The following is a 23,789-nucleotide window of genomic DNA, read 5'->3' as shown; positions in this document are numbered from 1 at the left end:
ATAAAATGTATTATGGATAACTAACCAAGATGCAAAATACAATCTTATTGATTAATTTTCTGAGAAAGTCATATTGTTTTTTCAGCAATGCCCACATCAAGTTCTTAAATAAAATTGAACTCTTCTGAGAAATAGAAATACTTTGCGTCGGACAACACATGTTAATGTATTCCAAATTTGCTAAAAGAAAAGGAATTAGCTCCACCTCTAAATCTTTTAAAATGTGTTTGTCACTCACCACTACACATCTGCATTTTTTATTTGAGAAGAAACATTTGTAAAAACAAGCACTTGGGTGACAACCTAAGATCCAATAAATCATTTTAATTATTGATTTTGAGAGAAAGTCAACTGCTCAGTTACCTCCATGCCTATGTCCAAGCTGTTGTGATTGCTGTGTATTGTAGAGACCTAAGATGACCTAACATGTGATATGGCATTAATCCATAGATGCATAAAAGTTACATTCATTAACCCTACATCTAAATTGAGAAAAATATTTGGTACTTGTGAGTTATCCGGGCGTCCGATTTTTTGATTGTATGCCTTAAGTTAAGGCATACAATCAGATGCGATGCGATGCGATATCGCATCGCATCGCATCGCATCGCATGCGACCATCGGATGCGATGACCCGATTTTACCATAGGAATCAATGTTAAAATGATTCCTATGGAAAAAGGCGGTCCTTTTCATACCCCTACTATCCAAGTGGGCATGGAGTTGGATATAAACCTGTGGCGAGCGTAGCGAGCCACCGAGCCCGAAGCGTGGCGAGCGAAGCGAGCCCCGCGAGGGGACGGTATTCCGTGTCCCCTCGCGGGGCTCGCTACGCTCGCCACGCTTCGGGCTCGGTGGCTCGCTACGCTCGCCACAGGTTTATATCCAACTCCATGCCCACTTGGATAGTAGGGGTATGAAAAGGACCCTTTTTCCCATTGAATTCCATGTTAAAATGGACTCAGTCCATTTTAACATTGATTCCTATGGAAAAATCGGGTCATCGCATCGCATCGCATCGTATCGCATCCGATGGTCGCATGCGATGCGATGCGATGTCCCGATCCGACCCGATTTCAAAATCGGACGCCCGGATAACTCACAAGTACCAAATATTTTTTTGTATGCACACAGTGATGTTTAGAGCCATAAGATAACATAACACTTAATACGTCAACTACCCATAGATGCATAAAATGGACAACTTGTACACACTCGACCACGAAGGGACTCGAACCCTCAATCTTCTGATCCGAAGTCAGACGCCTTATCCATTAGGCCACGCGGTCAACTGCTCCCTTTACTGCAGCCCTATGTCCAAGCTGTGATGTTTGCTGTGTAATGTAAAGACCTAAGATAATAAAACATGTGATATATCATAAATCCATAGATGCATAAAAGTTACAATCATTAACAATACGAACAAATTAAGAAAAACATTTTTATATGCACATAATGATGTTTAGAGACTCAAGATAACAAAAAATTTCATACATCAACTTCCCATATATGCATAAGAGGGATAAACTGTACACATTTGACCACGAAGGTACATGAACACTCAAACTTCTGATCTCAGAGTCAGACGCCTTATCCTCAAAGCCAAGCAGCCAGCTCATGGCAAAATTGTAGTCCATGGAAGGTTTGGTATGAGTTATACCAATGTAAAAAAATATTTACATTCTTTGCAAAAAAGTTTGGTATAAAATGTATTATGGATAACTAACCAAGATGCAAAATACAATCTTATTGATTAATTTTCTGAGAAAGTCATATTGTTTTTTCAGCAATGCCCACATCAAGTTCTTAAATAAAATTGAACTCTTCTGAGAAATAGAAATACTTTGCGTCGGACAACACATGTTAATGTATTCCAAATTTGCTAAAAGAAAATGAATTAGCTCCACCTCTAAATCTTTTAAAATGTGTTTGTCACTCACCACTACACATCTGCATTTTTTATTTGAGAAGAAACATTTGTAAAAACAAGCACTTGGGTGACAACCTAAGATCCAATAAATCATTTTAATTATTGATTTTGAGAGAAAGTCAAATTGTTCAGTAAAGATCACCTCCAAAACTTAAAATGTTTAGAACACAAAATCGGGAAATTATTTTTTATGTGCAGGCTGCGATTTTTAGAGACCTAACATGACATGTGATACATCAACTACCCATAGATACATAAAAGGGACAACTTGTACACACTCGACCACGAAGGGACTCGAACCCTCAATCTTCTGATCCGAAGTCAGACGCCTTATCCATTAGGCCACGCGGTCAACTGCTCACTTACCTGCATGCCTATGTCCAAGCTGTTGTGATTGCTGTGTATTGTAGAGACCTAAGATGACCTAACATGTGATATGGCATTAATCCATAGATGCATAAAAGTTACAATCATTAACCCTACATCTAAATTAAGAAAAATATTTTTTTGTATGCACACAGTGATGTTTAGAGCCATAAGATAACTTAACACTTAATACGTCAACTACCCATAGATGCATAAAATGGACAACTTGTACACACTCGACCACGAAGGGACTCGAACCCTCAATCTTCTGATCCGAAGTCAGACGCCTTATCCATTAGGCCACGCGGTCAACTGCTCCCTTTACTGCAGCCCTATGTCCAAGCTGTGATGTTTGCTGTGTAATGTAAAGACCTAAGATAATAAAACATGTGATATATCATAAATCCATAGATGCATAAAAGTTACAATCATTAACAATACGAACAAATTGAGAAAAACATTTTTATATGCACATAATGATGTTTAGAGACAAAAGATAACAAAAAATTTCATACATCAACTTCCCATATATGCATAAGAGGGATAAACTGTACACATTTGACCACGAAGGTACTTGACTTCTTGCAAAATATAATCTTATTGATTAATTTTCTGAGAAAGTCATATTGTTTTTTCAGCAATGCCCACATCAAGTTCTTAAATAAAATTGAACTCTTCTGAGAAATAGAAATACTTTGCGTCGGACAACACATGTTAATGTATTCCAAATTTGCTAAAAGAAAAGGAATTAGCTCCACCTCTAAATCTTTTAAAATGTGTTTGTTACTCACCACTACACATCTGCATTTTTTATTTGAGAAGAAACATTTGTAAAAACAAGCACTTGGGTGACAACCTAAGATCCAATAAATCATTTTAATTATTGATTTTGAGAGAAAGTCAAATTGTTCAGTAAAGATCACCTCCAAAACTTAAAATGTTTAGAACACAAAATCGGGAAATTATTTTTTATGTGCAGGCTGCGATTTTTAGAGACCTAACATGACATGTGATACATCAACTACCCATAGATACATAAAAGGGACAACATGTACACACTCGACCACGAAGGGACTCGAACCCTCAATCTTCTGATCCGAAGTCAGACGCCTTATCCATTAGGCCACGCAGTCAACTGCTCACTTACCTGCATGCCTATGTCCAAGCTGTTGTGATTGCTGTGTATTGTAGAGACCTAAGATGACCTAACATGTGATATGGCATTAATCCATAGATGCATAAAAGTTACAATCATTAACCCTACATCTAAATTGAGAAAAATATTTTTTTGTATGCACACAGTGATGTTTAGAGCCATAAGATAACATAACACCTAATACGTCAACTACCCATAGATGCATAAAATGGACAACTTGTACACACTCGACCACGAAGGGACTCGAACCCTCAATCTTCTGATCCGAAGTCAGACGCCTTATCCATTAGGCCACACGGTCAACTGTTCACTTTACTGCAGCCCTATGTCCAAGCTGTGATGTTTGGGGTGTAATAAAAAGACCTAAGATAATAAAACATGTGATATATCATTAATCCATGAGATGCATAAAAGTTACAATCATTAACCATACGAACAAATTGAGAAAAACATTTTTATATGCACATAATGATGTTTAGAGACTCAAGATAAACAAAAAATTTCATACATTAACTACCCATATATGCATAAGAAGGATAAACTGTACACATTTGACCACGAAGGTACTTGAACACTCAAACTTCTGATCTCAGAGTCAGACGCCTTATCCATTAGGCCACGCGGTCTACTGCTCCCTTTACAGCAGCCCTATGTCCAAGCTGTGATGTTTGCTGTGTAATGTAAAGACCTAAGATAATAAAACATGTGATATATCATAAATCCATAGATGCATAAAAGTTACAATCATTAACAATACGAACAAATTGAGAAAAACATTTTTATATGCACATAATGATGTTTAGAGACTAAAGATAACAAAAAATTTCATACATCAACTTCCCATATATGCATAAGAGGGATAAACTGTACACATTTGACCACGAAGGTACTTGAACACTCAAACTTCTGATCTCAGAGTCAGACGCCTTATCCTCAAAGCCAAGCAGCCAGCTCATGGCAAAATTGTAGTCCATGGAAGGTTTGGTATGAGGTATACCAATGAAAAAAAATATTTACATTCTTTGCAAGAAAGTTTGGTATAAAATGTATTATGGATAACTAACCAAGATGCAAAATACAATCTTATTGATTAATTTTCTGAGAAAGTCATATTGTTTTTTCAGCAATGCCCACATCAAGTTCTTAAATAAAATTGAACTCTTCTGAGAAATAGAAATACTTTGCGTCGGACAACACATGTTAATGTATTCCAAATTTGCTAAAAGAAAATGAATTAGCTCCACCTCTAAATCTTTTAAAATGTGTTTGTCACTCACCACTACACATCTGCATTTTTTATTTGAGAAGAAACATTTGTAAAAACAAGCACTTGGGTGACAACCTAAGATCCAATAAATCATTTTAATTATTGATTTTGAGAGAAAGTCAAATTGTTCAGTAAAGATCACCTCCAAAACTTAAAATGTTTAGAACACAAAATCGGGAAATTATTTTTTATGTGCAGGCTGCGATTTTTAGAGACCTAACATGACATGTGATACATCAACTACCCATAGATACATAAAAGGGACAACTTGTACACACTCGACCACGAAGGGACTCGAACCCTCAATCTTCTGATCCGAAGTCAGACGCCTTATCCATTAGGCCACGCGGTCAACTGCTCACTTACCTGCATGCCTATGTCCAAGCTGTTGTGATTGCTGTGTATTGTAGAGACCTAAGATGACCTAACATGTGATATGGCATTAATCCATAGATGCATAAAAGTTACAATCATTAACCCTACATCTAAATTAAGAAAAATATTTTTTTGTATGCACACAGTGATGTTTAGAGCCATAAGATAACTTAACACTTAATACGTCAACTACCCATAGATGCATAAAATGGACAACTTGTACACACTCGACCACGAAGGGACTCGAACCCTCAATCTTCTGATCCGAAGTCAGACGCCTTATCCATTAGGCCACGCGGTCAACTGCTCCCTTTACTGCAGCCCTATGTCCAAGCTGTGATGTTTGCTGTGTAATGTAAAGACCTAAGATAATAAAACATGTGATATATCATAAATCCATAGATGCATAAAAGTTACAATCATTAACAATACGAACAAATTGAGAAAAACATTTTTATATGCACATAATGATGTTTAGAGACTAAAGATAACAAAAAATTTCATACATCAACTTCCCATATATGCATAAGAGGGATAAACTGTACACATTTGACCACGAAGGTACTTGAACACTCAAACTTCTGATCTCAGAGTCAGACACCTTATCCTCAAAGCCAAGCAGCCAGCTCATGGCAAAATTGTAGTCCATGGAAGGTTTGGTATGAGGTATACCAATGAAAAAAAATATTTACATTCTTTGCAAGAAAGTTTGGTATAAAATGTATTATGGATAACTAACCAAGATGCAAAATACAATCTTATTGATTAATTTTCTGAGAAAGTCATATTGTTTTTTCAGCAATGCCCACATCAAGTTCTTAAATAAAATTGAACTCTTCTGAGAAATAGAAATACTTTGCGTCGGACAACACATGTTAATGTATTCCAAATTTGCTAAAAGAAAAGGAATTAGCTCCACCTCTAAATCTTTTAAAATGTGTTTGTCACTCACCACTACACATCTGCATTTTTTATTTGAGAAGAAACATTTGTAAAAACAAGCACTTGGGTGACAACCTAAGATCCAATAAATCATTTTAATTATTGATTTTGAGAGAAAGTCAAATTGTTCAGTAAATATCACCTCCAAAACTTAAAATGTTTAGAACACAAAATCGGGAAATTATTTTTTATGTGCAGGCTGCGATTTTTAGAGACCTAACATGACATGTGATACATCAACCACCCATAGATACATAAAAGGGACAACTTGTACACACTCGACCACGAAGGGACTCGAACCCTCAATCTTCTGATCCGAAGTCAGACGCCTTATCCATTAGGCCACGCGGTCAACTAAGCACTTACCTGCATGCCTATGTCCAAGCTGTTGTGATTGCTGTGTATTGTAGAGACCTAAGATGACCTAACATGTGATATGGCATTAATCCATAGATGCATAAAAGTTACAATCATTAACCCTACATCTAAATTTAGAAAAATATTTTTTTTGTATGCACACAGTGATGTTTAGAGCCATAAGATAACATAACACTTAATACGTCAACTACCCATAGATGCATAAAATGGACAACTTGTACACACTCGACCACGAAGGTACTCGAACCCTCAATCTTCTGATCCGAAGTCAGACGCCTTATCCATTAGTCCACGCGGTCAACTGCTCCCTTTACTGCAGCCCTATGTCCAAGCTGTGATGTTTGCTGTGTAATGTAAAGACCTAAGATAATAAAACATGTGATATATCATAAATCCATAGATGCATAAAAGTTACAATCATTAACAATACGAACAAATTGAGAAAAACATTTTTATATGCACATAATGATATTTAGAGACTAAAGATAACAAAAAATTTCATACATCAACTTCCCATATATGCATAAGAGGGATAAACTGTACACATTTGACCACGAAGGTACATGAACACTCAAACTTCTGATCTCAGAGTCAGACGCCTTATCTTCAAAGCCAAGCAGCCAGCTCATGGCAAAATTGTAGTCCATGGAAGGTTTGGTATGAGGTATACCAATGAAAAAAAATATTTACATTCTTTGCAAGAAAGTTTGGTATAAAATGTATTATGGATAACTAACCAAGATGCAAAATACAATCTTATTGATTAATTTTCTGAGAAAGTCATATTGTTTTTTCAGCAATGCCCACATCAAGTTCTTAAATAAAATTTAACTCTTTTGAGAAATAGAAATACTTTGCGTCGGACAACACATGTTAATGTATTCCAAATTTGCTAAAAGAAAAGGAATTAGCTCCACCTCTAAATCTTTTAAAATGTGTTTGTCACTCACCACTACACATCTGCATTTTTTATTTGAGAAGAAACATTTGTAAAAACAAGCACTTGGGTGACAACCTAAGATCCAATAAATCATTTTAATTATTGATTTTGAGAGAAAGTCAACTGCTCAGTTACCTCCATGCCTATGTCCAAGCTGTTGTGATTGCTGTGTATTGTAGAGACCTAAGATGACCTAACATGTGATATGGCATTAATCCATAGATGCATAAAAGTTACATTCATTAACCCTACATCTAAATTGAGAAAAATATTTTTTTGTATGCACACAGTGATGTTTAGAGCCATAAGATAACATAACACTTAATACGTCAACTACCCATAGATGCATAAAATGGACAACTTGTACACACTCGACCACGAAGGGACTCGAACCCTCAATCTTCTGATCCGAAGTCAGACGCCTTATCCATTAGGCCACGCGGTCAACTGCTCCCTTTACTGCAGCCCTATGTCCAAGCTGTGATGTTTGCTGTGTAATGTAAAGACCTAAGATAATAAAACATGTGATATATCATAAATCCATAGATGCATAAAAGTTACAATCATTAACAATACGAACAAATTGAGAAAAACATTTTTATATGCACATAATGATGTTTAGAGACTAAAGATAACAAAAAATTTCATACATCAACTTCCCATATATGCATATGAGGGATAAACTGTACACATTTGACCACGAAGGTACATGAACACTCAAACTTCTGATCTCAGAGTCAGACACCTTATCCTCAAAGCCAAGCAGCCAGCTCATGGCAAAATTGTAGTCCATGGAAGGTTTGGTATGAGGTATACCAATGAAAAAAAATATTTACATTCTTTGCAAGAAAGTTTGGTATAAAATGTATTATGGATAACTAACCAAGATGCAAAATACAATCTTATTGATTAATTTTCTGAGAAAGTCATATTGTTTTTTCAGCAATGCCCACATCAAGTTCTTAAATAAAATTGAACTCTTCTGAGAAATAGAAATACTTTGCGTCGGACAACACATGTTAATGTATTCCAAATTTGCTAAAAGAAAAGGAATTAGCTCCACCTCTAAATCTTTTAAAATGTGTTTGTCACTCACCACTACACATCTGCATTTTTTATTTGAGAAGAAACATTTGTAAAAACAAGCACTTGGGTGACAACCTAAGATCCAATAAATCATTTTAATTATTGATTTTGAGAGAAAGTCAAATTGTTCAGTAAATATCACCTCCAAAACTTAAAATGTTTAGAACACAAAATCGGGAAATTATTTTTTATGTGCAGGCTGCGATTTTTAGAGACCTAACATGACATGTGATACATCAACCACCCATAGATACATAAAAGGGACAACTTGTACACACTCGACCACGAAGGGACTCGAACCCTCAATCTTCTGATCCGAAGTCAGACGCCTTATCCATTAGGCCACACGGTCAACTAATCACTTACCTGCATGCCTATGTCCAAGCTGTTGTGATTGCTGTGTATTGTAGAGACCTAAGATGACCTAACATGTGATATGGCATTAATCCATAGATGCATAAAAGTTACAATCATTAACCCTACATCTAAATTTAGAAAAATATTTTTTTTGTATGCACACAGTGATGTTTAGAGCCATAAGATAACATAACACTTAATACGTCAACTACCCATAGATGCATAAAATGGACAACTTGTACACACTCGACCACGAAGGTACTCGAACCCTCAATCTTCTGATCCGAAGTCAGACGCCTTATCCATTAGTCCACGCGGTCAACTGCTCCCTTTACTGCAGCCCTATGTCCAAGCTGTGATGTTTGCTGTGTAATGTAAAGACCTAAGATAATAAAACATGTGATATATCATAAATCCATAGATGCATAAAAGTTACAATCATTAACAATACGAACAAATTGAGAAAAACATTTTTATATGCACATAATGATGTTTAGAGACCGAAGATAACAAAAAATTTCATACATCAACTTCCCATATATGCATAAGAGGGATAAACTGTACACATTTGACCACGAAGGTACATGAACACTCAAACTTCTGATCTCAGAGTCAGACGCCTTATCTTCAAAGCCAAGCAGCCAGCTCATGGCAAAATTGTAGTCCATGGAAGGTTTGGTATGAGGTATACCAATGAAAAAAAATATTTACATTCTTTGCAAGAAAGTTTGGTATAAAATGTATTATGGATAACTAACCAAGATGCAAAATACAATCTTATTGATTAATTTTCTGAGAAAGTCATATTGTTTTTTCAGCAATGCCCACATCAAGTTCTTAAATAAAATTGAACTCTTTTGAGAAATAGAAATACTTTGCGTCGGACAACACATGTTAATGTATTCCAAATTTGCTAAAAGAAAAGGAATTAGCTCCACCTCTAAATCTTTTAAAATGTGTTTGTCACTCACCACTACACATCTGCATTTTTTATTTGAGAAGAAACATTTGTAAAAACAAGCACTTGGGTGACAACCTAAGATCCAATAAATCATTTTAATTATTGATTTTGAGAGAAAGTCAACTGCTCAGTTACCTCCATGCCTATGTCCAAGCTGTTGTGATTGCTGTGTATTGTAGAGACCTAAGATGACCTAACATGTGATATGGCATTAATCCATAGATGCATAAAAGTTACATTTATTAACCCTACATCTAAATTGAGAAAAATATGTTTTTGTATGCACACAGTGATGTTTAGAGCCATAAGATAACATAACACTTAATACGTCAACTACCCATAGATGCATAAAATGGACAACTTGTACACACTCGACCACGAAGGGACTCGAACCCTCAATCTTCTGATCCGAAGTCAGACGCCTTATCCATTAGGCCACGCGGTCAACTGCTCCCGTTACTGCAGCCCTATGTCCAAGCTGTGATGTTTGCTGTGTAATGTAAAGACCTAAGATAATAAAACGTGATATATCATAAATCCATAGATGCATAAAAGTTACAATCATTAACAATACGAACAAATTGAGAAAAACATTTTTATATGCACATAATGATGTTTAGAGACTAAAGATAAAAAAAAATTTCATACATCAACTTCTTATATATGCATAAGAGGGATAAACTGTACACATTTGACCACGAAGGTACTTGAACACTCAAACTTCTGATCTCAGAGTCAGACACCTTATCCTCAAAGCCAAGCAGCCAGCTCATGGCAAAATTGTAGTCCATGGAAGGTTTGGTATGAGTTATACCAATGTAAAAAAATATTTACATTCTTTGCAAGAAAGTTTGGTATAAAATGTATTATGGATAACTAACCAAGATGCAAAATACAATCTTATTGATTAATTTTCTGAGAAAGTCATATTGTTTTTTCAGCAATGCCCACATCAAGTTCTTAAATAAAATTGAACTCTTCTGAGAAATAGAAATACTTTGCGTCGGACAACACATGTTAATGTATTCCAAATTTGCTAAAAGAAAAGGAATTAGCTCCACCTCTAAATCTTTTAAAATGTGTTTGTCACTCACCACTACACAGCTGCATTTTTTATTTGAGAAGAAACATTTGTAAAAACAAGCACTTGGGTGACAACCTAAGATCCAATAAATCATTTTAATTATTGATTTTGAGAGAAAGTCAAATTGTTCAGTAAAGATCACCTCCAAAACTTAAAATGTTTAGAACACAAAATAGGGAAATTATTTTTTATGTGCAGGCTGCGATTTTTAGAGACCTAACATGACATGTGATACATCAACTACCCATAGATACATAAAAGGGACAACTTGTACACACTCGACCACGAAGGGACTCGAACCCTCAATCTTCTGATCCGAAGTCATACGCCTTATCCATTAGGCCACGCGGTCAACTGCTCACTTACCTGCATGCCTATGTCCAAGCTGTTGTGATTGCTGTGTATTGTAGAGACCTAAGATGACCTAACATGTGATATGGCATTAATCCATAGATGCATAAAAGTTACATTCATTAACCCTACATCTAAATTGAGAAAAATATTTTTTTGTATGCACACAGTGATGTTTAGAGCCATAAGATAACATAACACTTAATACGTCAACTACCCATAGATGCATAAAATGGACAACTTGTACACACTCGACCACGAAGGGACTCGAACCCTCAATCTTCTGATCCGAAGTCAGACGCCTTATCCATTAGGCCACGCGGTCAACTGCTCCCTTTACTGCAGCCCTATGTCCAAGCTGTGATGTTTGCTGTGTAATGTAAAGACCTAAGATAATAAAACATGTGATATATCATAAATCCATAGATGCATAAAAGTTACAATCATTAACAATACGAACAAATTGAGAAAAACATTTTTATATGCACATAATGATGTTTAGAGACTAAAGATAACAAAAAATTTCATACATCAACTTCCCATATATGCATAAGAGGGATAAACTGTACACATTTGACCACGAAGGTACTTGAACACTCAAACTTCTGATCTCACAGTTAGACACCTTATCCTCAAAGACAAGCAGCCAGCTCATGGCAAAATTGTAGTCCATGGAAGGTTTGGTATGAGGTATACCAATGAAAAAAAATATTTACATTCTTTGCAAGAAAGTTTGGTATAAAATGTATTATGGATAACTAACCAAGATGCAAAATACAATCTTATTGATTAATTTTCTGAGAAAGTCATATTGTTTTTTCAGCAATGCCCACATCAAGTTCTTAAATAAAATTGAACTCTTCTGAGAAATAGAAATACTTTGCGTCGGACAACACATGTTAATGTATTCCAAATTTGCTAAAAGAAAAGGAATTAGCTCCACCTCTAAATCTTTTAAAATGTGTTTGTCACTCACCACTACACATCTGCATTTTTTATTTGAGAAGAAACATTTATAAAAACAAGCACTTGGGTGACAACCTAAGATCCAATAAATCATTTTAATTATTGATTTTGAGAGAAAGTCAAATTGTTCAGTAAATATCACCTCCAAAACTTAAAATGTTTAGAACACAAAATCGGGAAATTATTTTTTATGTGCAGGCTGCGATTTTTAGAGACCTAACATGACATGTGATACATCAACCACCCATAGATACATAAAAGGGACAACTTGTACACACTCGACCACGAAGGGACTCGAACCCTCAATCTTCTGATCCGAAGTCAGACGCCTTATCCATTAGGCCACGCGGTCAACTAATCACTTACCTGCATGCCTATGTCCAAGCTGTTGTGATTGCTGTGTATTGTAGAGACCTAAGATGACCTAACATGTGATATGGCATTAATCCATAGATGCATAAAAGTTACAATCATTAACCCTACATCTAAATTTAGAAAAATATTTTTTTTGTATGCACACAGTGATGTTTAGAGCCATAAGATAACATAACACTTAATACGTCAACTACCCATAGATGCATAAAATGGACAACTTGTACACACTCGATCACGAAGGTACTCGAACCCTCAATCTTCTGATCCGAAGTCAGACGCCTTATCCATTAGTCCACGCGGTCAACTGCTCCCTTTACTGCAGCCCTATGTCCAAGCTGTGATGTTTGCTGTGTAATGTAAAGACCTAAGATAATAAAACAAGTGATATATCATAAATCCATAGATGCATAAAAGTTACAATCATTAACAATACGAACAAATTGAGAAAAACATTTTTATATGCACATAATGATGTTTAGAGACTAAAGATAACAAAAAATTTCATACATCAACTTCCCATATATGCATAAGAGGGATAAACTGTACACATTTGACCACGAAGGTACTTGAACACTCAAACTTCTGATCTCAGAGTTAGACACCTTATCCTCAAAGACAAGCAGCCAGCTCATGGCAAAATTGTAGTCCATGGAAGGTTTGGTATGAGGTATACCAATGAAAAAAAATATTTACATTCTTTGCAAGAAAGTTTGGTATAAAATGTATTATGGATAACTAACCAAGATGCAAAATACAATCTTATTGATTAATTTTCTGAGAAAGTCATATTGTTTTTTCAGCAATGCCCACATCAAGTTCTTAAATAAAATTGAACTCTTCTGAGAAATAGAAATACTTTGCGTCGGACAACACATGTTAATGTATTCCAAATTTGCTAAAAGAAAAGGAATTAGCTCCACCTCTAAATCTTTTAAAATGTGTTTGTCACTCACCACTACACATCTGCATTTTTTATTTGAGAAGAAACATTTGTAAAAACAAGCACTTGGGTGACAACCTAAGATCCAATAAATCATTTTAATTATTGATTTTGAGAGAAAGTCAAATTGTTCAGTAAAGATCACCTCCAAAACTTAAAATGTTTAGAACACAAAATCGGGAAATTATTTTTTATGTGCAGGCTGCGATTTTTAGAGACCTAACATGACATGTGATACATCAACCACCCATAGATATATAAAAGGGACAACTTGTACACACTCGACCACGAAGGGACTCGAACCCTCAATCTTCTGATCCGAAGTCAGATGCCTTATCCATTAGGCCACGCGGTCAACTGCTCACTTACCTGCATGCCTATGTCCAAGCTGTTGTGATTGCTGTGTATTGTAGAGACCTAAGATGACCTAACATGTGATATGGCATTAATCCATAGATGCATAAAAGTTACAATCATTAACCCTACATCTAAATTGAGAAAAATATTTTTTTGTATGCACACAGTGATGTTTAGAGCCATAAGATAACATAACACTTAATACGTCAACTACCCATAGATGCATAAAATGGACAACTTGTACACACTCGACCACGAAGGGACTCGAACCCTCAATCTTCTGATCCGAAGTCAGACGCCTTATCCATTAGGCCACGCGGTCAACTGCTCACTTACCTGCATGCCTATGTCCAAGCTGTTGTGATTGCTGTGTATTGTAGAGACCTAAGATAATAAAACATGTGATATATCATTAATCCATAGATGCATAAAAGTTACAATCATTAACCATACGAACAAATTGAGAAAAACATTTTTATATGCACATAATGATGTTTAGAGACTCAAGATAAACAAAAAATTTCATACATTAACTACCCATATATGCATAAGAGGGATAAACTGTGCACATTTGACCATGAAGGTACTTGAACACTCAAACTTCTGATCTCAGAGTCAGACGCCTTATCCTCAAAGCCAAGCAGCCAGCTCATGGCAAAATTCTAGTCCATGGAAGGTTTGGTATGAGTTATACCAATGTAAAAAAATATTTACATTCTTTGCAAAAAAGTTTGGTATAAAATGTATTATGGATAACTAACCAAGATGCAAAATATAATCTTATTGATTAATTTTCTGAGAAAGTCATATTGTTTTTTCAGCAATGCCCACATCAAGTTCTTAAATAAAATTGAACTCTTCTGAGAAATAGAAATACTTTGCGTCGGACAACACATGTTAATGTATTCCAAATTTGCTAAAAGAAAAGGAATTAGCTCCACCTCTAAATCTTTTAAAATGTGTTTGTCACTCACCACTACACATCTGCATTTTTTATTTGAGAAAAAACATTTGTAAAAACAAGCACTTGGGTGACAACCTAAGATCCAATAAATCATTTTAATTATTGATTTTGAGAGAAAGTCAAATTGTTCAGTAAAGATCACCTCCAAAACTTAAAATGTTTAGAACACAAAATCGGGAAATTATTTTTTATGTGCAGGCTGCGATTTTTAGAGACCTAACATGACATGTGATACATCAACTACCCATAGATGCATAAAAGGGACAACTTGTACACACTCGACCACGAAGGGACTCGAACCCTCAATCTTCTGATCCGAAGTCAGACGCCTTATCCATTAGGCCACGCGGTCAACTGCTCACTTTACTGCAGCCCTATGTCCAAGCTGTGATGTTTGGGGTGTAATGTAAAGACCTACTAAGATAATAAAACATGTGATATATCATTAATCCATAGATGCATAAAAGTTACAATCATTAACCATACGAACAAATTGAGAAAAACATTTTTATATGCACATAATGATGTTTAGAGACTCAAGATAAACAAAAAATTTCATACATTAACTACCCATATATGCATAAGAAGGATAAACTGTACACATTTGACCACGAAGGTACTTGAACACTCAAACTTCTGATCTCAGAGTCAGACGCCTTATCCTCAAAGCCAAGCAGCCAGCTCATGGAAAAATTGTAGTCCATGGAAGGTTTTGTATGAGTTATACCAATGTAAAAAAATATTTACATTCTTTGCAAAAAAGTTTGGTATAAAATGTATTATGGATAACTAACCAAGATGCAAAATATAATCTTATTGATTAATTTTCTGAGAAAGTCATATTGTTTTTTCAGCAATGCCCACATCAAATTGAGAAAAACATTTTTATATGCACATAATGATGTTTAGAGACTCAAGATAAACAAAAAATTTCATACATTAACCACCCATATATGCATAAGAAGGATAAACTGCACACATTTTACCACGAAGGTACTTGAACACTCAAACTTCTGATCTCAGTCAGACGCCTTATCCTCAAAGCCAAGCAGCCAGCTCATGGCAAAATTGTAGTCCATGGAAGGTTTTGTATGAGTTATACCAATGTAAAAAAATATTTACATTCTTTGCAAAAAAGTTTGGTATAAAATGTATTATGGATAACTAACCAAGATGCAAAATATAATCTTATTGATTAATTTTCTGAGAAAGTCATATTGTTTTTTCAGCAATGCCCACATCAAGTTCTTAAATAAAATTGAACTCTTCTGAGAAATAGAAATACTTTGCATCGGACAACACATGTTAGTGTATTCCAAATTTGCTAAAAGAAAAGGAATTAGCTCCACCTCTAAATATTTTAAAATGTGTTTGTCACTCACCACTACACATCTGCATTTTTTATTTGAGAAGAAACATTTGTAAAAACAAGCACTTGGGTGACAACCTAAGATCCAATAAATCATTTTAATTATTGAATTTGAGAGAAAGTCAAATTGTTCAGTAAAGATCACCTCCAAAACTTAAAATGTTTAGAACACAAAATCGGGAAATTATTTTTTATGTGCAGGCTGCGATTTTTAGAGACCTAACATGACATGTGATACATCAACTACCCATAGATACATAAAATGGACAACTTGTACACACTCGACCACGAAGGGACTCGAACCCTCAATCTTCTGATCCGAAGTCAGACGCCTTATCCATTAGGCCACGCGGTCAACTGCTCACTTACCTGCATGCCTATGTCCAAGCTGTTGTGATTGCTGTGTATTGTAGAGACCTAAGATGACCTAACATGTGATATGGCATTAATCCATAGATGCATAAAAGTTACAATCATTAACCCTACATCTAAATTGAGAAAAATATTTTTTTGTATGCACACAGTGATGTTTAGAGCCATAAGATAACATAACACTTAATACGTCAACTACCCATAGATGCATAAAATGGACAACTTGTACACACTCGACCACGAAGGGACTCGAACCCTCAATCTTCTGATCCGAAGTCAGACACCTTGTCCATTAGGCCACACGGTCAACTGTTCACTTTACTGCAGCCCTATGTCCAAGCTGTGATGTTTGGGGTGTAATAAAAAGACCTAAGATAATAAAACATGTGATATATCATTAATCCATAGATGCATAAAAGTTACAATCATTAACCATACGAACAAATTGAGAAAAACATTTTTATATGCACATAATGATGTTTAGAGACTCAAGATAAACAAAAAATTTCATACATTAACTACCCATATATGCATAAGAAGGATAAACTGTACACATTTGACCACGAAGGTACTTGAACACTCAAGCTTCTGATCTCAGAGTCAGACGCCTTATCCTCAAAGCCAAGCAGCCAGCTCATGACAAAATTGTAGTCCATGGAAGGATTGGTATTACCAATGTAAAAAAATATTTACATTCTTTGCAAAAAAGTTTGGTATAAAATGTATTATGGATAACTAACCAAGATGCAAAATATAATCTTATTGATTAATTTTCTGAGAAAGTCATATTGTTTTTTCAGCAATGCCCACATCAAGTTCTTAAATAAAATTGAACTCTTCTGAGAAATAGAAATACTTTGCGTCGGACAACACATGTTAATGTATTCCAAATTTACTAAAAGAAAAGGAATTAGCTCCACAACTAAATCTTTTAAAATGTGTTTGTCACTCACCACTACACATCTGCATTTTTTATTTGAGAAGAAACATTTGTAAAAACAAGCACTTGGGTGACAACCTAAGATCAAATAAATCATTTTAATTATTGATTTTGAGAGAAAGTCAAATTGTTCAGTAAAGATCACCTCCAAAACTTAAAATGTTTAGAACACAAAATAGGGAAATTATTTTTTATGTGCAGGCTGCGATTTTTAGAGACCTAACATGACATGTGATACATCAAATACCCATAGATACATAAAAGGGACAACTTGTACACACTCGACCACGAAGGGACTCGAACCCTCAATCTTCTGATCCGAAGTCATACGCCTTATCCATTAGGCCACGCGGTCAACTGCTCACTTACCTGCATGCCTATGTCCAAGCTGTTGTGATTGCTGTGTATTGTAGAGACCTAAGATGACCTAACATGTGATATGGCATTAATCCATAGATGCATAAAAGTTACAATCATTAACCCTACATCTAAATTGAGAAAAATATTTTTTTGTATGCACACAGTGATGTTTAGAGCCATAAGATAACATAACACTTAATACGTCAACTACCCATAGATGCATAAAATGGACAACTTGTACACACTCGACCACGAAGGGACTCGAACCCTCAATCTTCTGATCCGAAGTCAGACGCCTTATCCATTAGGCCACACGGTCAACTAATCACTTTACTGCAGCCCTATGTCCAAGCTGTGATGTTTGGGGTGTAATGTAAAGACCTAAGATAATAAAACATGTGATATATCATTAATCCATAGATGCATAAAAGTTACAATCATTAACCATACGAACAAATTGAGAAAAACATTTTTATATGCACATAATGATGTTTAGAGACTCAAGATAAACAAAAAATTTCATACATTAACTACCCATATATGCATAAGAGGGATAAACTGTGCACATTTGACCATGAAGGTACTTGAACACTCAAACTTCTGATCTCAGAGTCAGACGCCTTATCCTCAAAGCCAAGCAGCCAGCTCATGGCAAAATTGTAGTCCATGGAAGGTTTTGTATATGTTATACCAATGTAAAAAAATATTTACATTCTTTGCCAAAAAGTTTGGTATAAAATGTATTATGGATAACTAACCAAGATGCAAAATATAATCTTATTGATTACTTTTCTGAGAAAGTCATATTGTTTTTTCAGCAATGCCCACATCAAGTTCTTAAATAAAATTGAACTCTTCTGAGAAATAGAAATACTTTGCATCGGACAACACATGTTAGTGTATTCCAAATTTGCTAAAAGAAAAGGAATTAGCTCCACCTCTAAATCTTTTAAAATGTGTTTGTCACTCACCACTACACATCTGCATTTTTTATTTGAGAAGAAACATTTGTAAAAACAAGCACTTGGGTGACAAACTAAGATCCAATAAATCATTTTAATTATTGAATTTGAGAGAAAGTCAAATTGTTCAGTAAAGATCACCTCCAAAACTTAAAATGTTTAGAACACAAAATCGGGAAATTATTTTTTATGTGCAGGCTGCGATTTTTAGAGACCTAACATGACATGTGATACATCAACTACCCATAGATACATAAAAGGGACAACTTGTACACACTCGACCACAAAGGGACTCGAACCCTCAATCTTCTGATCCGAAGTCAGACGCCTTATCCATTAGGCCACGCGGTCAACTGCTCACTTCCCTGCATGCCTATGTCCAAGCTGTGATGTTTGCTGTGTAATGTAAAGACCTAAGATAATAAAACATGTGATATATCATAAATCCATAGATGCATAAAAGTTACAATCATTAACAATACGAACAAATTGAGAAAAACATTTTTATATGCACATAATGATGTTTAGAGACTAAAGATAACAAAAAATTTCATACATCAACTTCCCATATATGCATAAGAGGGATAAACTGTACACATTTGACCACAAAGGTACTTGAACACTCAAACTTCTGATCTCAGAGTCAGACGCCTTATCCTCAAAGCCAAGCAGCCAGCTTATGGCAAAATTGTAGTCCATGGAAGGTTTGGTATGAGGTATACCAATGAAAACAAATATTTACATTCTTTGCAAGAAAGTTTGGTATAAAATGTATTATGGATAACTAACCAAGATGCAAAATACAATCTTATTGATTAATTTTCTGAGAAAGTCATATTGTTTTTTCAGCAATGCCCACATTAAGTTCTTAAATAAAATTGAACTCTTCTGAGAAATAGAAATACTTTGCGTCGGACAACACATGTTAATGTATTCCAAATTTGCTAAAAGAAAAGGAATTAGCTCCACCTCTAAATCTTTTAAAATGTGTTTGTCACTCACCACTACACATCTGCATTTTTTATTTGAGAAGAAACATTTGTAAAAACAAGCACTTGGGTGACAACCTAAGATCCAATAAATCATTTTAATTATTGATTTTGAGAGAAAGTCAAATTGTTCAGTAAAGATCACCTCCAAAACTTAAAATGTTTAGAACACAAAATAGGGAAATTATTTTTTATGTGCAGGCTGCGATTTTTAGAGACCTAACATGACATGTGATACATCAACTACCCATAGATACATAAAAGGGACAACTTGTACACACTCGACCACGAAGGAACTCGAACCCTCAATCTTCTGATCCGAAGTCAGACGCCTTATCCATTAGGCCACGCGGTCAACTGCTCACTAACCTGCATGCCTATGTCCAAGCTGTTGTAATTGCTGTGTATTGTAGAGACCTAAGATGACCTAACGTGATATGGCATTAATCCATAGATGCATAAAAGTTACAATCATTAACCCTACATCTAAATTGAGAAAAATATTTTTTTGTATGCACACAGTGATGTTTAGAGCCATAAGATAACATAACACTTAATACGTCAACTAACCATAGATGCATAAAATGGACAACTTGTACACACTCGACCACAAAGGGACTCGAACCCTCAATCTTCTGATCCGAAGTCAGACGCCTTATCCATTAGGCCACACGGTCAACTGTTCACTTCACTGCAGCCCTATGTCCAAGCTGTGATGTTTGGGGTGTAATGTAAAGACCTAAGATAATAAAACATGTGATATATCATTAATCCATAGATGCATAAAAGTTACAATCATTAACCATACGAACAAATTGAGAAAAACATTTTTATATGCACATAATGATGTATAGAGACTCAAGATAAACAAAAAATTTCATACATTAACTACCCATATATGCATAAGAAGGATAAACTGTACACATTTGACCACGAAGGTACTTGAACACTCAAACTTCTGATCTCAGAGTCAGACGCCTTATCCTCAAAGCCAAGCAGCCAGCTCATGGCAAAATTGTAGTCCATGGAAGGTTTTGTATGAGTTATACCAATGTAAAAAAAATTTACATTCTTTGCAAAAAAGTTTGGTATAAAATGTATTATGGATAACTAACCAAGATGCAAAATATAATCTTATTGATTAATTTTCTGAGAAAGTCATATTGTTTTTTCAGCAATGCCCACATCAAGTTCTTAAATAAAATTGAACTCTTCTGAGAAATAGAAATACTTTGCATCGGACAACACATGTTAGTGTATTCCAAATTTGCTAAAAGAAAAGGAATTAGCTCCACCTCTAAATCTTTTAAAATGTGTTTGTCACTCACCACTACACATCTGCATTTTTTATTTGAGAAGAAACATTTGTAAAAACAAGCACTTGGGTGACAACCTAAGATCCAATAAATCATTTTAATTATTGATTTTGAGAGAAAGTCAAATTGTTCAGTAAAGATCACCTCCAAAACTTAAAATGTTTAGAACACAAAATCGGGAAATTATTTTTTATGTGCAGGCTGCGATTTTTAGAGACCTAACATGACATGTGATACATCAACTACCCATAGATACATAAAAGGGACAACTTGTACACACTCGACCACGAAGGGACTCGAACCCTCAATCTTCTGATCCGAAGTCAGACGCCTTATCCATTAGGCCACGCGGTCAACTGCTCACTTACCTGCATGCCTATGTCCAAGCTGTTGTGATTGCTGTGTATTGTAGAGACCTAAGATGACCTTACATGTGATATGGCATTAATCCATAGATGCATAAAAGTTACAATCATTAACCCTACATCTAAATTAAGAAAAATATTTTTTGTATGCACACAGTGATGTTTAGAGCCATAAGATAACTTAACACTTAATACGTCAACTACCCATAGATGCATAAAATGGACAACTTGTACACACTCGACCACGAAGGGACTCGAACCCTCAATCTTCTGATCCGAAGTCAGACGCCTTATCCATTAGGCCACGCGGTCAACTGCTCCCTTTACTGCAGCCCTATGTCCAAGCTGTGATGTTTGCTGTGTAATGTAAAGACCTAAGATAATAAAACATGTGATATATCATAAATCCATAGATGCATAAAAGTTACAATCATTAACAATACGAACAAATTGAGAAAAACATTTTTATATGCACATAATGATGTTTAGAGACTAAAGATAACAAAAAATGTCATACATCAACTTCCCATATATGCATAAGAGGGATAAACTGTACACATTTGACCACGAAGGTACTTGAACACTCAAACTTCTGATCTCAGAGTCAGACACCTTATCCTCAAAGCCAAGCAGCCAGCTCATGGCAAAATTGTAGTCCATGGAAGGTTTGGTTTGAGGTATACCAATGAAAAAAAATATTTACATTCTTTGCAAGAAAGTTTGGTATAAAATGTATTATGGATAACTAACCAAGATGCAAAATACAATCTTATTGATTAATTTTCTGAGAAAGTCATATTGTTTTTTCAGCAATGCCCACATCAAGTTCTTAAATAAAATTGAACTCTTCTGAGAAATAGAAATACTTTGCGTCGGACAACACATGTTAATGTATTCCAAATTTGCTAAAAGAAAAGGAATTAGCTCCACCTCTAAATCTTTTAAAATGTGTTTGTCACTCACCACTACACATCTGCATTTTTTATTTGAGAAGAAACATTTGTAAAAACAAGCACTTGGGTGACAACCTAAGATCCAATAAATCATTTTAATTATTGATTTTGAGAGAAAGTCAAATTGTTCAGTAAAGATCACCTCCAAAACTTAAAATGTTTAGAACACAAAATAGGGAAATTATTTTTTATGTGCAGGCTGCGATTTTTAGAGACCTAACATGACATGTGATACATCAACTACCCATAGATACATAAAAGGGACAACTTGTACACACTCGACCACGAAGGAACTCGAACCCTCAATCTTCTGATCCGAAGTCAGACGCCTTATCCATTAGGCCACGCGGTCAACTGCTCACTAACCTGCATGCCTATGTCCAAGCTGTTGTAATTGCTGTGTATTGTAGAGACCTAAGATGACCTAACGTGATATGGCATTAATCCATAGATGCATAAAAGTTACAATCATTAACCCTACATCTAAATTGAGAAAAATATTTTTTTGTATGCACACAGTGATGTTTAGAGCCATAAGATAACATAACACTTAATACGTCAACTAACCATAGATGCATAAAATGGACAACTTGTACACACTCGACCACGAAGGGACTCGAACCTTCAATCTTCTGATCCGAAGTCAGACGCCTTATCCATTAGGCCACACGGTCAACTGTTCACTTCCCTGCAGCCCTATGTCCAAGCTGTGATGTTTGGGGTGTAATGTAAAGACCTAAGATAATAAAACATGTGATATATCATTAATCCATAGATGCATAAAAGTTACAATCATTAACCATACAAACAAATTGAGAAAAACATTTTTATATGCACATAATGATGTATAGAGACTCAAGATAAACAAAAAATTTCATACATTAACTACCCATATATGCATAAGAAGGATAAACTGTACACATTTGACCACGAAGGTACTTGAACACTCAAACTTCTGATCTCAGAGTCAGACGCCTTATCCTCAAAGCCAAGCAGCCAGCTCATGGCAAAATTGTAGTCCATGGAAGGTTTTGTATGAGTTATACCAATGTAAAAAAAATTTACATTCTTTGCAAAAAAGTTTGGTATAAAATGTATTATGGATAACTAACCAAGATGCAAAATATAATCTTATTGATTAATTTTCTGAGAAAGTCATATTGTTTTTTCAGCAATGCCCACATCAAGTTCTTAAATAAAATTGAACTCTTCTGAGAAATAGAAATACTTTGCATCGGACAACACATGTTAGTGTATTCCAAATTTGCTAAAAGAAAAGGAATTAGCTCCACCTCTAAATCTTTTAAAATGTGTTTGTCACTCACCACTACACATCTGCATTTTTTATTTGAGAAGAAACATTTGTAA

At 35.1% G+C, this 23,789-nt stretch overlaps 28 non-coding genes across 28 annotated transcripts; all 28 read right to left on the bottom strand.

Moving 5' to 3' along the window:
• Positions 1 to 1,216: 1,216 nt before the first annotated feature.
• TRNAR-UCG (transfer RNA arginine (anticodon UCG)) lies at positions 1,217 to 1,289 on the bottom strand. The gene has a single exon. It is a non-coding gene; the product is annotated as a tRNA-Arg (tRNA).
• Positions 1,290 to 2,209: 920 nt separating this feature from the next.
• On the bottom strand, positions 2,210 to 2,282 carry TRNAR-UCG (transfer RNA arginine (anticodon UCG)). Its single transcript has one exon. It is a non-coding gene; the product is annotated as a tRNA-Arg (tRNA).
• Positions 2,283 to 2,533: 251 nt separating this feature from the next.
• TRNAR-UCG (transfer RNA arginine (anticodon UCG)) lies at positions 2,534 to 2,606 on the bottom strand. The gene has a single exon. It is a non-coding gene; the product is annotated as a tRNA-Arg (tRNA).
• Positions 2,607 to 3,356: 750 nt separating this feature from the next.
• TRNAR-UCG (transfer RNA arginine (anticodon UCG)) lies at positions 3,357 to 3,429 on the bottom strand. Its single transcript has one exon. It is a non-coding gene; the product is annotated as a tRNA-Arg (tRNA).
• Positions 3,430 to 3,680: 251 nt separating this feature from the next.
• Positions 3,681 to 3,753, bottom strand: TRNAR-UCG (transfer RNA arginine (anticodon UCG)). Its single transcript has one exon. It is a non-coding gene; the product is annotated as a tRNA-Arg (tRNA).
• Positions 3,754 to 4,998: 1,245 nt separating this feature from the next.
• Positions 4,999 to 5,071, bottom strand: TRNAR-UCG (transfer RNA arginine (anticodon UCG)). Its single transcript has one exon. It is a non-coding gene; the product is annotated as a tRNA-Arg (tRNA).
• A 251-nt stretch (positions 5,072 to 5,322) lies between these two features.
• Positions 5,323 to 5,395, bottom strand: TRNAR-UCG (transfer RNA arginine (anticodon UCG)). The gene has a single exon. It is a non-coding gene; the product is annotated as a tRNA-Arg (tRNA).
• A 920-nt stretch (positions 5,396 to 6,315) lies between these two features.
• On the bottom strand, positions 6,316 to 6,388 carry TRNAR-UCG (transfer RNA arginine (anticodon UCG)). The gene has a single exon. It is a non-coding gene; the product is annotated as a tRNA-Arg (tRNA).
• Positions 6,389 to 7,726: 1,338 nt separating this feature from the next.
• TRNAR-UCG (transfer RNA arginine (anticodon UCG)) lies at positions 7,727 to 7,799 on the bottom strand. Its single transcript has one exon. It is a non-coding gene; the product is annotated as a tRNA-Arg (tRNA).
• A 920-nt stretch (positions 7,800 to 8,719) lies between these two features.
• Positions 8,720 to 8,792, bottom strand: TRNAR-UCG (transfer RNA arginine (anticodon UCG)). The gene has a single exon. It is a non-coding gene; the product is annotated as a tRNA-Arg (tRNA).
• A 1,338-nt stretch (positions 8,793 to 10,130) lies between these two features.
• On the bottom strand, positions 10,131 to 10,203 carry TRNAR-UCG (transfer RNA arginine (anticodon UCG)). The gene has a single exon. It is a non-coding gene; the product is annotated as a tRNA-Arg (tRNA).
• Positions 10,204 to 11,121: 918 nt separating this feature from the next.
• Positions 11,122 to 11,194, bottom strand: TRNAR-UCG (transfer RNA arginine (anticodon UCG)). Its single transcript has one exon. It is a non-coding gene; the product is annotated as a tRNA-Arg (tRNA).
• A 251-nt stretch (positions 11,195 to 11,445) lies between these two features.
• TRNAR-UCG (transfer RNA arginine (anticodon UCG)) lies at positions 11,446 to 11,518 on the bottom strand. Its single transcript has one exon. It is a non-coding gene; the product is annotated as a tRNA-Arg (tRNA).
• A 920-nt stretch (positions 11,519 to 12,438) lies between these two features.
• Positions 12,439 to 12,511, bottom strand: TRNAR-UCG (transfer RNA arginine (anticodon UCG)). The gene has a single exon. It is a non-coding gene; the product is annotated as a tRNA-Arg (tRNA).
• Positions 12,512 to 13,756: 1,245 nt separating this feature from the next.
• On the bottom strand, positions 13,757 to 13,829 carry TRNAR-UCG (transfer RNA arginine (anticodon UCG)). Its single transcript has one exon. It is a non-coding gene; the product is annotated as a tRNA-Arg (tRNA).
• A 251-nt stretch (positions 13,830 to 14,080) lies between these two features.
• Positions 14,081 to 14,153, bottom strand: TRNAR-UCG (transfer RNA arginine (anticodon UCG)). The gene has a single exon. It is a non-coding gene; the product is annotated as a tRNA-Arg (tRNA).
• A 921-nt stretch (positions 14,154 to 15,074) lies between these two features.
• On the bottom strand, positions 15,075 to 15,147 carry TRNAR-UCG (transfer RNA arginine (anticodon UCG)). The gene has a single exon. It is a non-coding gene; the product is annotated as a tRNA-Arg (tRNA).
• A 1,299-nt stretch (positions 15,148 to 16,446) lies between these two features.
• TRNAR-UCG (transfer RNA arginine (anticodon UCG)) lies at positions 16,447 to 16,519 on the bottom strand. The gene has a single exon. It is a non-coding gene; the product is annotated as a tRNA-Arg (tRNA).
• A 251-nt stretch (positions 16,520 to 16,770) lies between these two features.
• TRNAR-UCG (transfer RNA arginine (anticodon UCG)) lies at positions 16,771 to 16,843 on the bottom strand. The gene has a single exon. It is a non-coding gene; the product is annotated as a tRNA-Arg (tRNA).
• A 915-nt stretch (positions 16,844 to 17,758) lies between these two features.
• Positions 17,759 to 17,831, bottom strand: TRNAR-UCG (transfer RNA arginine (anticodon UCG)). The gene has a single exon. It is a non-coding gene; the product is annotated as a tRNA-Arg (tRNA).
• A 251-nt stretch (positions 17,832 to 18,082) lies between these two features.
• TRNAR-UCG (transfer RNA arginine (anticodon UCG)) lies at positions 18,083 to 18,155 on the bottom strand. Its single transcript has one exon. It is a non-coding gene; the product is annotated as a tRNA-Arg (tRNA).
• A 921-nt stretch (positions 18,156 to 19,076) lies between these two features.
• Positions 19,077 to 19,149, bottom strand: TRNAR-UCG (transfer RNA arginine (anticodon UCG)). The gene has a single exon. It is a non-coding gene; the product is annotated as a tRNA-Arg (tRNA).
• Positions 19,150 to 20,069: 920 nt separating this feature from the next.
• On the bottom strand, positions 20,070 to 20,142 carry TRNAR-UCG (transfer RNA arginine (anticodon UCG)). Its single transcript has one exon. It is a non-coding gene; the product is annotated as a tRNA-Arg (tRNA).
• A 249-nt stretch (positions 20,143 to 20,391) lies between these two features.
• Positions 20,392 to 20,464, bottom strand: TRNAR-UCG (transfer RNA arginine (anticodon UCG)). Its single transcript has one exon. It is a non-coding gene; the product is annotated as a tRNA-Arg (tRNA).
• Positions 20,465 to 21,384: 920 nt separating this feature from the next.
• TRNAR-UCG (transfer RNA arginine (anticodon UCG)) lies at positions 21,385 to 21,457 on the bottom strand. The gene has a single exon. It is a non-coding gene; the product is annotated as a tRNA-Arg (tRNA).
• A 250-nt stretch (positions 21,458 to 21,707) lies between these two features.
• Positions 21,708 to 21,780, bottom strand: TRNAR-UCG (transfer RNA arginine (anticodon UCG)). Its single transcript has one exon. It is a non-coding gene; the product is annotated as a tRNA-Arg (tRNA).
• A 920-nt stretch (positions 21,781 to 22,700) lies between these two features.
• On the bottom strand, positions 22,701 to 22,773 carry TRNAR-UCG (transfer RNA arginine (anticodon UCG)). Its single transcript has one exon. It is a non-coding gene; the product is annotated as a tRNA-Arg (tRNA).
• A 249-nt stretch (positions 22,774 to 23,022) lies between these two features.
• TRNAR-UCG (transfer RNA arginine (anticodon UCG)) lies at positions 23,023 to 23,095 on the bottom strand. The gene has a single exon. It is a non-coding gene; the product is annotated as a tRNA-Arg (tRNA).
• Positions 23,096 to 23,789: the final 694 nt, after the last annotated feature.

Source organism: Crinia signifera, chromosome 9 (genome assembly GCF_055691185.1).
Source record: "Crinia signifera chromosome 9, ASM5569118v1, whole genome shotgun sequence".
Lineage (NCBI taxonomy): Eukaryota > Metazoa > Chordata > Amphibia > Anura > Myobatrachidae > Crinia > Crinia signifera.
Note: the sequence above shows the minus strand (reverse complement) of the source record. Positions and strands in the feature narration are given on the sequence as shown.